A 13,243-nucleotide genomic window follows, 5' to 3' on the forward strand; every position below is an offset into this window, starting at 1 on the left:
CCGGAGGTGAAGGTCTGGAAGTAATAAAGTCAGGAGAGGGGCCAGCTCTGCCCTCTCTGCGTCTAAGCTCACCGTGGCCCACCTCCTGCTCTCAAGAGTGGGTGAAAGATGACCCTCTTTTACCTGATTCAAAGAATAAATGCCAGATTACTGGGAGAAGCTGAAGGGCAGTCAACCTGGCTAACACTAGGTTGTTCTTCAAAGTACAGCTCCTGGGCATGTCTTCCAGTAAAACTTCCCTGACACACACACACACACACACACACACACCGTTGTGTGCAGGGTCACCCCTGTAACTCTCTTTGCACTCTGTGCTAACTTCTAACATCTAACTTTGGTAGGTGCCAACTCCTACCTCAACTGTAATCGTATGATCAATTGTCCACTTCCTTGTTGAACTGGACACTCCTTGAGGGAATAGATCATATCTTACTCATTTTAATAAGTCACCTAATATTTGCCTAACTTACTAATGTGTACACATTTCATTGAAACTAAATACCAAGACTTGATAAGCATAAGGCAGAATATGTGGTCTTGCTACCCCGCCCTTATTAGGAACAGGGGATTGGGGGATTCTCTTCTGTTAAAGTGCTTCTGTGAATTCTTCTTGCATTCTCCTGGCTTCGGGCATGTCACATCTTATACAAATATTTCAGTACTGTCTTTGGCACAGGCAAGGAGACCTTTCCACAGTGATGCGCGTGAAATAAAGGTGTCACAAAAATATTTTTGCCCTCATTTGTGCCTAAAACCAAACACGAGTATATTGTACTAAGTAAATAAAAGTATGATGTAATCATCTTCTACTTTTCCTAACACAGCTAGTAGTTGTTTTTACTTTTATAATTAGAAGGTGAACAATGTATTAAGAATGCCACTGCCTTTTAAATAATCTTTACTAACCATAGTTTTCTATGAGATAAGCACCTTTACTGATTTAACTAATCTATAAAATAAAAATTAGTAAAAATTAGGTATCTAGATTATCAGATATTACCCCACCACCCAGAATTAACCATATTACATTACTGTATATCCTCCCAGATTTATCCCCCCCAAAATGAGATCATTCTGAACACTGATTTTTAACTGGATTTTTAAAAATTCAGTATGTCCTACATGTCTTCCCATCTCGATAAATACACTTCTAAAGCAGTAACGTTTAGTGTCTGTATATGAATCTATACATGTATAGTAAAATTATAATAAAAAAAAGGAAAATAAACACGAAACTCAGAAAAGTGGGTGTTTTTACAGGGGGGAGATTGGATCTGTGAAGAGTCTAGCCATGATTTTAAAGACATAAATATTTTTCATTATTTTTTTACATGATATTTTATATATAAAATTTATATACATATACTATTTCATAGTATAGATATACAAAACTTTATTCACAATCTTCTTCTAATAAGCATTTATATTGTTACAATCTTTCACTAAATAACATTCTGATGAATATTCTTACACTAAAAGTTATAAAAACTTTTCTTTATATCCTAAGATAAAGTTCTAGAAACTGAATTGCTGAGTCAAATAGTTTGCACAATTTTAAGACCATTAACACATATTGCTGAACCGCCATTCAGAAAGATTATGCCAATTTCAAATCCCACCAGCAACTTGTGAGTGTCCTTTTCTCTCAGCCCTCACCAACACTAAGCATAATTATGGGGGAAAAAAAACTCTCTTCCAGTGTGGCTAGTGAAAAACTTGTCTTCTGTATTTTTTCTAATTTGTATATCTTTAATTACTAGATTAAACCTTTTAAGTTTTGAGCTATTTCTACTTTTTCTTTTATGAATTATTTGTGAATATTCTTTGCTTATTTTTCTGCTAGTGTTATTATTCTTATTGATCTGTAAGAGGTCCTTATATAATTCAAGATGTCAAACTTCTGTCTTATATTGTGTGAGGCAAAATAATGGCCTCCCAAAAATGTTCATGTCCTAGTCCCTACGACCTCTAAATATGTTACGTTACATGTCAAAAGGACTTAAGGTTGCAGATGGAAGTAAGGTTGCTAATCAACTGGTCTTAAAATAAGGAGATTACTGGATTATCCAGTGTACTCAAAGTAATCATAGACATTCTTAAAAGTGGGAGAGAGGGACAGAGGAAGGATCAGTCACAAAGATGTGAAGATGCTGGCTTTGGGGATGGAGGAGTGGAGCCACAAACCAAAGAATGTGAGTGGCCTCTAGAGGATGGAAAAGGCAAGGAAACAGATTCTCACCTAGAGCTCCCAGGAGCACAGCCCTGCCAACAGATTGATTTTTTGCCCAGTGAGACCTGTTTAGGGCTTCTGATCTCCAAAACTATAAGATATTAGATTTGTATTGTTTCAAACCACCAAGATTGTGGTTACTTATTATAGCAGCAATAGGAAACTGATACACATGTTGCATATGTTTTTCCAATGTTTAATGTACAGAATATTTACAAAGCTACCAAAGCGCCCCGTGTGACTTGTGCTTTTTAAAATGTATTCACTGTATTATTATATTCTCACCTACAGTGAAACAGATGAGATTTGATCAAAAACACAACTGGTCTAGTTTGGCTTCAAATAAATTTTTCTCTGTTTCAAAAACTGTTTATAAAAAACAAGAGGCTGTTTTCTCTTCACCTCTTTTTTCTTCTTTTTCCTTTCCCTTCTCTTGGAGGTGGCATGGGGGCTAAGGAGGTTAGAAGGACAAGAAGGAAAGGGCATTTTCTGGGAATAATGAGGTCAGTACATTGGATATATGTGACTGTAATAAACATAGTGAGAAGAAGAAATGCCTGAAAATATAATTTGGGATCAAATTATAAAGATGTTTATATTCCACACAGGGTCTTTTGGCATTATCTGAGAGTGAAAAACCATTACAGGCTCTTAGGTAGGCAAATAATGTGTTCAAGCCTGCGAGTTAGTGGTTAAAAATATTTTAAGCATAGAAAATACAGTCCAACTAAATTGAACTAAAATACAGTTCCAAAAATACAGTGCACTAAAACAAGATATTTCTTTTTTTAAATTAATTTTTATTGGAGTATAGTTGCTTTACAATGTTGTGTTAGTTTCTACTGTACAGCAAAATGAATCAGCTATACCTATACATATATCTCCTCTTTCTTGGATTTCCTTCCCATTAAGGTCACCACAGAGCATTGAGTAGAGTTCCCTGTGCTATATAGTAGGTTCTTATTAGCTATCTATTTTATACATAGTAACAATAGTGTATATATGTCAATCCCAATCTCCCAGTTCCTCCTACCCTCCCTTCCCCCTTGGTGTCCATACATTTGTTCTCTACATCTGTGTCCCTATTTCTGCTTTGCAAAGAAGATCAGCTATACCATTTTTCTAGGTTCCACATATATGCTTTAATATACGATATTTGTTTTTCTCTTTCTGATTTACTTCACCCTGTATGACAGTCTCTAGGTCCATCCACGTCTCTACAAATGACCCAATTTCGTTCCTTTTTATGGCTGAGTAATATTCCTTTGTATATATGTACCACATTATCTTTATCCATTCCTCTGTCGATGGACATTTAGGTTGCTTCCATATCCTGGCTATTGTAAATAGTGCTGCAATGAACATTGGGGTGCATGTGTCTTTCTGAATTATGGTTTTCTCTGGATATATGCCAAGTAGTTGGATTGCTGGGTCATATGGTATTTCTATTTTTAGTTTTTTAAGGAACCTCCATACTGTTCTCCTTAGTGGCTGTATCAATTTACATTCCCACCAACAGTGCAAGAGAGTTCCCTTTTCTCCACACCCTCTCCAGCATTTGTTGTTTGTATATTTTTTGATGATGGCCATTCTGACTGGTGTTGGGTTACCTCATTGCAGTCTTGATGTGCATTTCTCTAATAATTAGTGATGTTGAACATCTTCTCATGTGTTTGTTAGCCATTGGTTTGTCTTCTTTGGAGAAGTGTCTATTTATGTCTTCCACCCATTTTTCAATTGGGTTGTTTGTTTTTCTGATATTGAGCTGCATGAGCTGTTTGTTTATTTTGGAGATTAATCCCTTGTCAGTTGCTTTGTTTACAAATATTTTCTCCCATTCTGAGGGTTGTCTCTTCATCTTGTTTATAGTTTCCTTTGCTGTGCAAAAGCTTTTAAGTTTCATTAGGTCCCATTGGTTTATTTTTGTTTTTCTTTCCATTACTCTAGGATGTGGGTCAAAAGAGATCTTGCTGCGATTTATGTCAAAGAGTGTTCTGCCTATGTTTTCCTCTAAGAGTTTTATAGTGTCTGGCCTTACATTTAGGTCTTAAATCCATTTTGAGTTTATTTTTGTGTATGGTGTTAAGGAGTGTTCTAATTTCATTTTTTTACATATAGCTGTCCAGTTTTCCAGCACCACTTATTGAAGAGTCTGTCTTTTCTCCATTGTATATTCCTGCCTCCTTTGTCACAGATTAGGTGACCATAGGCGTGCGGGTTTATCTCTGGGCTTTCTATCCTGTTCCATTGATCTATATTTCTGTTTTTTGTGGCAGTACCATACTGTCTTGACTACTGCAGCTTTGTAGTACAGTCTTAAGTCAGGGAGCCTGATTCCTCCAGCTCCATTTTTCTTCCTCAAGATTGCTTTGGCTATTCAGGGTCTTTTGTGTTTCCATACAAATTGTAAAATGAAAATTGGAAAATAATTTGAACTGAGTGAAAACACATCATAATTTGTAAGATGCACCTGAAGTAATAAAGAAATTTATAGCTTTTAAACAAAAATGATTTAAGATCAACTATTTAAGTTTCCATCTTGAAAAGCCAAAAGAAAAAAAGAGAGAGAACACATCAAAGTCAAATTAAATAGAAAAAAGGAAACCAATAAGAAAAATAGAAATACATGAACAGAAAATAGAAAAATAAAGAAAATCAACAGTCAAAACGTGGTTCTTTGATATAAATTAATAAAATTGATAAACATATAGCAAGACTAATCAAAAGAGTAAGAAAAAAAAGTGTAAATTACCGGTATCAGGCATAAAAGAGGCACATCACTAGCAATCTTCCAGATATTAAAAGGATGATAAAGGGGATGTTTTAGATAAATTTATATCAATAAATTTGCAATTTAGAGAGAATAAACTAATTCCTCAAAAGTATACAGCAAAGTTGATATAAGAAAAGTTGAAATACTTAAAGAACACTAAATTAACCCTTCATTAAAAAGAGAGGGTTAATCTCTAAGATATGTAAAAGAAGTCAGACAACTCAACAGCAAAAAAAAAAGCAAAACGAAACCAAAAAAAAAAAAAAGGTTAAAAAATAGGCAGAGGAATTGAATAGACATTTTTCCAAAGAAATATACAAATGGCCAACAGGTACAACATGAAAATGTGCTCAGCATCACTAATCAACAAGGAAATGCCAATCAAAACTACAATGAGATATCACCTCAGTCCCATTAAAATGGCTATCATCAGACATATAAGAGATGAGAAGTGTTGATGAGGATGTGGAGAAAAGAGAATCCCTGTGCACTATTGGTGGGAACGTAAATTGGTACAGCTACTGTGGAAAACAGTATGAAGGTTCGTCAAAAAATTAGAACTATCATATGATCCTCAAAAAATTAGAACTAGGGCTTCCCTGGTGGCGCAGTGGTTGTGAGTCCGTCTGCCAATGCAGGGGACACAGGTTCATGCCCCGGTCCAGGAAGATCCCACATGCTGCGGAGTGGCTAGGCCCGTGAGCCATCGCTGCTGAGCCTGTGCGTCTGGAGCCTGTGCTCCATAACGGGAGAGGCCACAACTGTGAGAGGCCCGTGTACCAAAAAAAAAAAAAAAAAATTAGAACTACCATATGATATATATCCAAAAGAAACAAAATCACTATCTTGTAAAGATATCTCTAACCCCATGTTCATTGCAGCAGTGTTTACAATAGCCAAGACAGGAAAACAACCTAAGTGTCCACCAAGAGATGAATGGATAAAGAAAATGTGGTATATATACAAATGGACTATTATTCGGCCATAAAAAAGAAGGAAATCCTGCCATTTGCAACAATTTGAATGAACTTTGAGGACATTATGTTAAGTGAAATAAGTCTGACAAACAAAGACAAACATTTTACAATTTCACATCTACATGGAACACTCCCCCCCAAAAAAAAAAACCAAACTCAAAGATACAGAAAACAGATTGAGGCTCCAGAAATAGAGCATGGGGAGGGGTGGGTAAAATGGGTGAAAGGAGTCAAAATTTTTAAAAAAAGAAAGTAATCCAGGCCAAGATGGTTTCTCTAGTAAATCCTATCATTTAAGGAAAAAATAATATTTCTATTACACATTGTCTTTCAGAAAATAAAGGAGCAGGAAACAACTTCCCAAATAGTTGTACTTTTTTTGTTTTTTTTTTTGTGGTACGCGGGCCTCTCACTGTTGTGGCCTCTCCCGTTGTGGAGCACAGGCTCCGGACGCACAGGCCCAGCTGCCATGGCTCACGGGCCCAGCCACTCTGTGGCACATGGGATCCTCCCGGACCAGGGCACGAACCCACGTCCCCTGCATCAGCAGGCGGACTCTCAACCACTGCACCACCTGGGAAGCCCCCAAATAGTTTTATGAGTCAACATAACCTGAATAACAAAACCTAACAAAGACATTACAAGAAAATTCCAAACGAATGTCTTTCATGAACATAGATACAAAATCCCTAACAAAGTATTGGCAAATTAAATCTTTTGATATATAAAAAGGACATTGTAATGGAAGTTTTGGCCAGAGCACCTAGACAAGAAAGAAACAAAATACATAAAGATTGGAAAGAAAAACGTAAAATTATTTCTATTCAGTTATGGCACAATCTTATGTACATAAAACCTTAAGTATTTCATTAACAAACTATTGGAACTAATAAACAAGTTCAGCAACTTTGCAGCCTACAAGGCAAATGCAAATACAGGATATAAAATCAAAGATCAAGAATCTAGAATAGCCAAAACAATCTTGAAAAAAGGAATAATAAAGTTGGGCAACTTGTTCTACAGGATTTCATAACCTATTATAGAACTGTAGTAATCAAGATAGTGTAGTATTGCCATAAGGAAAGACATGTAGATCTAGATAAAATAGACTAGACAGCCCAAAAATAGACACACAGAGTGCACTGATTTCTCAAAAAGGGCACCAATGTAATTCTTTGGGGAAAGAAAGTTCACAAATGATATTAGAACAACTAGATATCCTTATGAAAATTAAATAAATAAATCTCAAACTCCTACATCACTCCATATATAAAAAGTATTTCAAGATGAATTATTCACCTAAAATAAAAGCTAAGACAATAAAGTGTCTAGAAGAAATAGAAATATATCTTCACACCCTTGGAGCAGGTAAAGATTTCTTAGAACACACAAAGCAAGAAACAGAAAAGAAAATGGGAAAAATTACACTTCAATAAAAAGAAGTTCTGTACACTAAAACACATCATTAAGAAAATAAACAATCAAGCTTCCAACTGGGGGAAAATATTTACAATACGTATGTCTAACTAAGGACTTTTATTCATAATATATGAAGATCTTCTACAAATCAATAATAACAAAATCTACTCAATAAACATGCACAAAAAACTTAAACACTTTACCAAAAAAGATGTATGTCTGTCCAAAATGAACATGAAAAGGTGTTCAAAATCATTCCTCATCGGAGAAATAAAAATTAAAACCACCATAAGATACATGTCCACACTCACTAGAATGCCTAAAATCAAAAAGGTTGAAAATACTAAATGTTAGTGAGGACTCAGAGCCAGTGGGAACTCTCATATACTGCCGGTGGGAATATAAACTATCACAACCATTTAAAAAACAACTACTTGGGGAATTCCTTGGTGGTCCAGTGGTTAGGATTCTACGCTTCCACTGCCAGGGGCCCGGATTCAATCCCTGGTTGGGGAACTAAGATCCCGCAAGCTGCGTGGTGTGACCAAAAAAATAAATAAAATCAAAAATAAATAAAAAATGTTTTTTAAACTCCTGACAGTATCTTTTAAAGTTAAACATACATCAAATCTATGATCCATTCCTAGGTATCTATCTAAAAGAAGTAAAACCATACATTCACAGAAAGACTTGTACGTGAATGTTCATAGTACTCTTGTTCAAAATAGCCAAGAACTAAAAACAACTGAAATGTCCATCAATGGAAGATGGATAAACAAAGCATGGTGTATCCATACATGGAATACTACTTGGCAGTTAAAAGGCAAGCCTACAGATACATAAAACTTCATGGATGAATCTCAAAAACATTATGATGAACAACAAAAGCTCTGTGCATTTTATTGTGTATACATTATGTCTCAATAAAAACTTAACTTTATAAGACAAACTAAAAATTGCTACTGGTAGAAAACAAATTATCTAACTCTACACAGCACAGGAATGAAAAAAATAGAATATCTTTGACCTGAGAGGCAAAAAAAGAGGACAGTGAGAAAGTGCTCACAATATGATTAAGTGGAAGCATTTTCATACATATAATATGTATAATCATTTAAATATGTGTGCTTTAAACTTTAAAGGAAAAGATAGCAAGGAAAGAAATCATGTCATAGTTTACAAATCCTAGGATTTGTTCTAAAGTCATCTGTCATTTTTTTTTTTTTAGCTCCCTGGCATCTGAACTCCCTTCCTATGCCTGTGAAATTTCTGCCTTCTGCTGCAGAAGCCCCAAAGCCAGACACCAACTTTCATAAGCTCCATTCCCTTGCGGGGAGGGCACACGAACAGCCTGGATACTGGCAGTGGGAATTCACGCTAGCAGCCATGGCAGTAACTTCGGGAATCCAGTCACAACTATAGCAGGAGGGTCATCTAGTAGCCAGTGTCAGCAGTGGCCAATGCCAATGCCAGGTGAGTAAGAGGGGCAAACCATTCATCTGGTGTTTGGTAGTAGTGGAAATGGTATCCTCACCAGCATCCTTCTGCAGCATGATTTTAGCTTCAAAGCTACACGCTTTGCTTTGTCCTGCCCATTTTTCTAGCGTTATCTCCAGTGTTCCAAATGATTCTGTGAACCTACTCAGTATCCTTTCAACAAATTCCTTTTCCACAGAAGTCATCCGGAGTTAAGAACTTGATGGAAAAATAAAATAATAAAAGCACTCTAATACAGAATGTGAAATCCTGGTCCTTTCAGTTAACAAGATTTTACAAATAAGTAGAAGTTATTTGGTCTTTTTTGTTTTTTTAATTAAGTCATTGAAAATAACTTTTTTAAAAACACCTTGGATTCCTCTCATACTTTCAAAGAAAAGTGTTTTTCACAATTAATGTTGTTTTAAAAGGGGAGACATTTTCAAAATATCCACCGGAAAAAAAAATAGACATCTCCATAATTCACACAATGGATAGCTGAGGTTCCAAAGGAACACCTTAAAATTAAGAAACTGTTAAATAGAAAAAAACACTCTCATAGCTAACATTCAAAGAAGCGTCTGTGACTGATGTGCTCAAGGGATAGGTCTGGGGACATGCCTATCAGCCTTTGTGTCACCCTAAAATCTTGGGAACATGCTAAACATCTTACCTTTCCTTATCAATTGTGAATTGATCAACCATCAATTTTGCTGAGTTTATTTTATATCTACGCAAATTTTCCACGTAAACTCTTTAGGTAATGAGTTTCATAAATTTACTGTTTGCTATGTGAATTAGTACTGTTATTTTTCGGTGCCATTATTCTTGTACTATAGGATTTTATAAATAAATCTATGCTCTCTGTAAAACATCTTTTGAAGAAATAATGTATAGACTCAGATAATTTTTCCTATCAAGACTTTTTTTTTTTTTTTTTTTTTTTGCGGTACACGGGCCTCTCACTGTTGTGGCCTCTCCCGTTGCGGAGCACAGGCTCCGGACGCGCAGGCTCAGCGGCCGTGGCTCACGGGCCCAGCCGCTCCGCGGCATGTGGGATCTTCCCAGACCAGGGCACGAACCCATGTCCCCTGCATCGGCAGGCGGACTCTCAACAACTACGCCAACAGGGAAGCCCTCCTATCAAGACTTTAAAAAAAAATTTGTATCTATCTTCATCAGTCCAAGCACAATCCTTTCTTTGTTGTTGTTCTTTTTATTTTTGCCCATTGTTCCTCCGCATCCTCCACTCCTATGCTTATAGTCCTTCCTCACTGGCACCCACTCTGTGTTTAAAATACAGAGTGGTTTTATGTAGAAGATGTACACATTACCTAAATTGTAATGTGACATGAATTTCATTGTTTCTTACCTTGCCCTCATGAAGCTTACACTTAGTGGAGATAAAAGACAAGTTCACATATAAAATAAGACAATAATTTCAGGCAATTGTAAATGTAATAAAGGAAATAAACAGGGTGATGAGTAGTGATTGAGTTACTTTATAAAAGTAATCTCTTCTGAGAATATGTTATTTGATCTAAGACCTGAAGCGTGTAAAAGATACTGTTGTGAAGAGCATCCAGACAAAGAACGCATAGGCTCTGAAACAAGAACAAGCTTGACATGAGACAAATGGAAGAGGCAACTGCTGTGTCTGGAGCCCAACGAGCCAGAGAAACCTGGTCATAGATGAGGCGCGAAAGAGGCATGGACTGGGTCAGGATGACAAAAAAAATCGGGGAACTTAGTTAAGAGATCATCTTACTCCATGTGAGATATGATGGTTTGGAGAAGGGCAGTAGGACTGGAGATAGAAGTATGTGGTCCCAGAGAAGCCCAGAGACAAAAGGGTTTCAAAAATTTTTAAAAACGAGGTTGTAGTCAATCATTTCACATGTTGCGGTGCTTAGTTATATGAGGACAGGAAAAGGGATATTGGATTTGGCAACTTGGAAGTTGTCAGTGACAGAGGTAGATTGGAGGTCATTGAAGAATGAATGGAAGTTTTTCATTAAGAATACCAGATTTGACCCTCATTCTCTTCTGGTAACTTCCAAAGTCCTATGAAAATGATAGTAAAGATATAGAGAAAGTTCATAGGAAGAAAGAGAAGAGTTTCAGTGACAAAATTTCAGAGTTTGGAAAGCAAACCAATTAGTAGTGAGTGTCAACAGAATGAAGGAAGGTTAATTCAAAGCTAGCAGTGGAGAAAACAGAGCAGTAATCCATTTTACACTGCAAGTCCACTGAAATAACAAAGAACTGTTGGTACTAGGTGCCTCTGGAAGTGAGGGAGAAAATAGAGTCGAAAAAGGAGGACTAGCTAAAAGTCTATTTGCCAGACATGTAGACCCCTAGTTCCTCTCCTGTACTCAAGCAGCAGCTGAGAGGTTCACTCACTGGAGAGGGTAAAACAGAGAGGGTATCTAGAACAGGTAACACAAAGCACAGTTGAGGACAGGAGTCTTATATTGAAAACATACCCCCAGTCTTCTTCTCCCAAGGACATTTGGGTCTATACCCTCCAGGAAGGTGATTGGAAGATTCTTCTCTGGGGATCTAACCAGCCATTTTGTTTCTTAGTACAAGAGTCCCGGTAACGTCATCTACTACGAAAGACCACAGTCAACAAGCCCTCCCCATACTACAAAGTTTTCCAATAAGTATTCAGTGATTCTCTGTTAAACATAAACAGACAATAAAGAATCACCAGACATTTAAGGAAAGTATCCATTATGAAATGCAGAAAGTAAAACAATATGGGAAAAATGTAGCTCAGAGGAAACAGCCAATACAGTAGATGAAAACACAAAAATTTTCAAATTCCATTAATATCTTGGCAAAATAAAAGAAAACTTGCATTCACGAAATAACAGAATGGTATACAAGAAGCATTAAATAAATAAGAATATGAATTGGTTTACAAGAATTATACAACAAGTTTTCTGCATAACCACACTAAAAATGTATCATCTGAAGATACTTCGTTTTGCTTTCTTTAAGGTCAGTTGTGAAGCAATTTGATTTTTGCTTTCTCTTTTCTAATTCTTATCCACACATAACTTAGGAACGTTTTTAAAAGTAATTTGACTTTTTTCTAGCTTCTTCAAAGCATCCAACTTTATTTTCTCAGAAATAGTAGCTCCTATCTTTTTGAACTTATATTTTGATGGTTCACATTATATTTAATTAAGTTGTCTATCAACAGTAAGGCCAATTCTCTGTCAATACAGGGACTTAAAAGTTCATTACCATCAATTGTAGTAGTAGGCAATTTTAGTTTACTGCTTATTTTCTGCTGTGGTTCATTGTGTGGTCACGTCACGGCTTTACACCCATAAGGTTTACCTGAGTAGGTTTGGTCCTCTGGAATGAAGGCAACATACCAGGTCTTCTGCAGCCACTAGATCATTTCCCAGGTAGCTTCAAACTGAGCAAGAGTTCCACAATTTCACACTTGAGTGCATTCAAATCTCTCAGGTAGATGGCAACCAGATTCCATAAATAACTTCCTGCTAGCACCGTTTCAAAATTCAGATTTTAAAAGATACTACCCTCTACCTGAAGGGCAAATTCTTAATGAAATGAATTATATGACACTTGAGCAACAGCCTGAGGCTCCCGAATCAGGTAAAAAGGATTCTCCCTTTGAATGCATATAATGAAGACATAATAAAATCAACCTAACCTATATAGATTTTGGTTGGATCTTAACATGACGATACATGACTAATACACAGAGGGAGCTCAGATTTGTTTTTTGGTTTTTTTTAATATGCTTGACTTAAGCTCATAATTTATAAAATACCTTTGGGGATTTGTTTTGTTTTGTGAGATACAATGAACTCTAAGAGCAATATTTGCTCCTGGATGTTCACTCTAGAGTTAATAAATTGAGAAACAGAAATTATACATGTATGTGGGCTCTAGTGTATATTTCAGAATTAGTATTAGAAAAAGTAATAAAGAAATACCTTTACTTACTAAAGAAATATTCAATATGAATAGTGAACTGTCATTTGCATCATAAAATATAACATCATAATGTCACTCACTGTGCTATTTCAAAATTATTTGTCTTTCTGCTCCATAAGACCTAAGCTCAAAGGCAATATAAGTCTTACTATGCCTACCATAACTTCTGGCACAAAGTTAGACACACAATAAATATCAGTTGAATTAAAATAAAAGTTGGCATTGTAATAAATTAAAGAGTGCAGAGTCTTTTTTAATGTAAGTTCAAAGTACAAACAATGAGAAGATGGAGTCAATAATTGTAAAATATTTTCTTATGTACAACTGAAGCCAGGTTTAAAACATAAAGCCAATCATACATTACTTCTTCAATAAGAATAGATCTATATA

The sequence above is a fragment of the Leucopleurus acutus genome, assembly GCF_964270905.1.
Source record: "Leucopleurus acutus genome assembly, chromosome: 6".
Taxonomy (NCBI): Eukaryota; Metazoa; Chordata; class Mammalia; order Artiodactyla; family Delphinidae; genus Leucopleurus; species Leucopleurus acutus.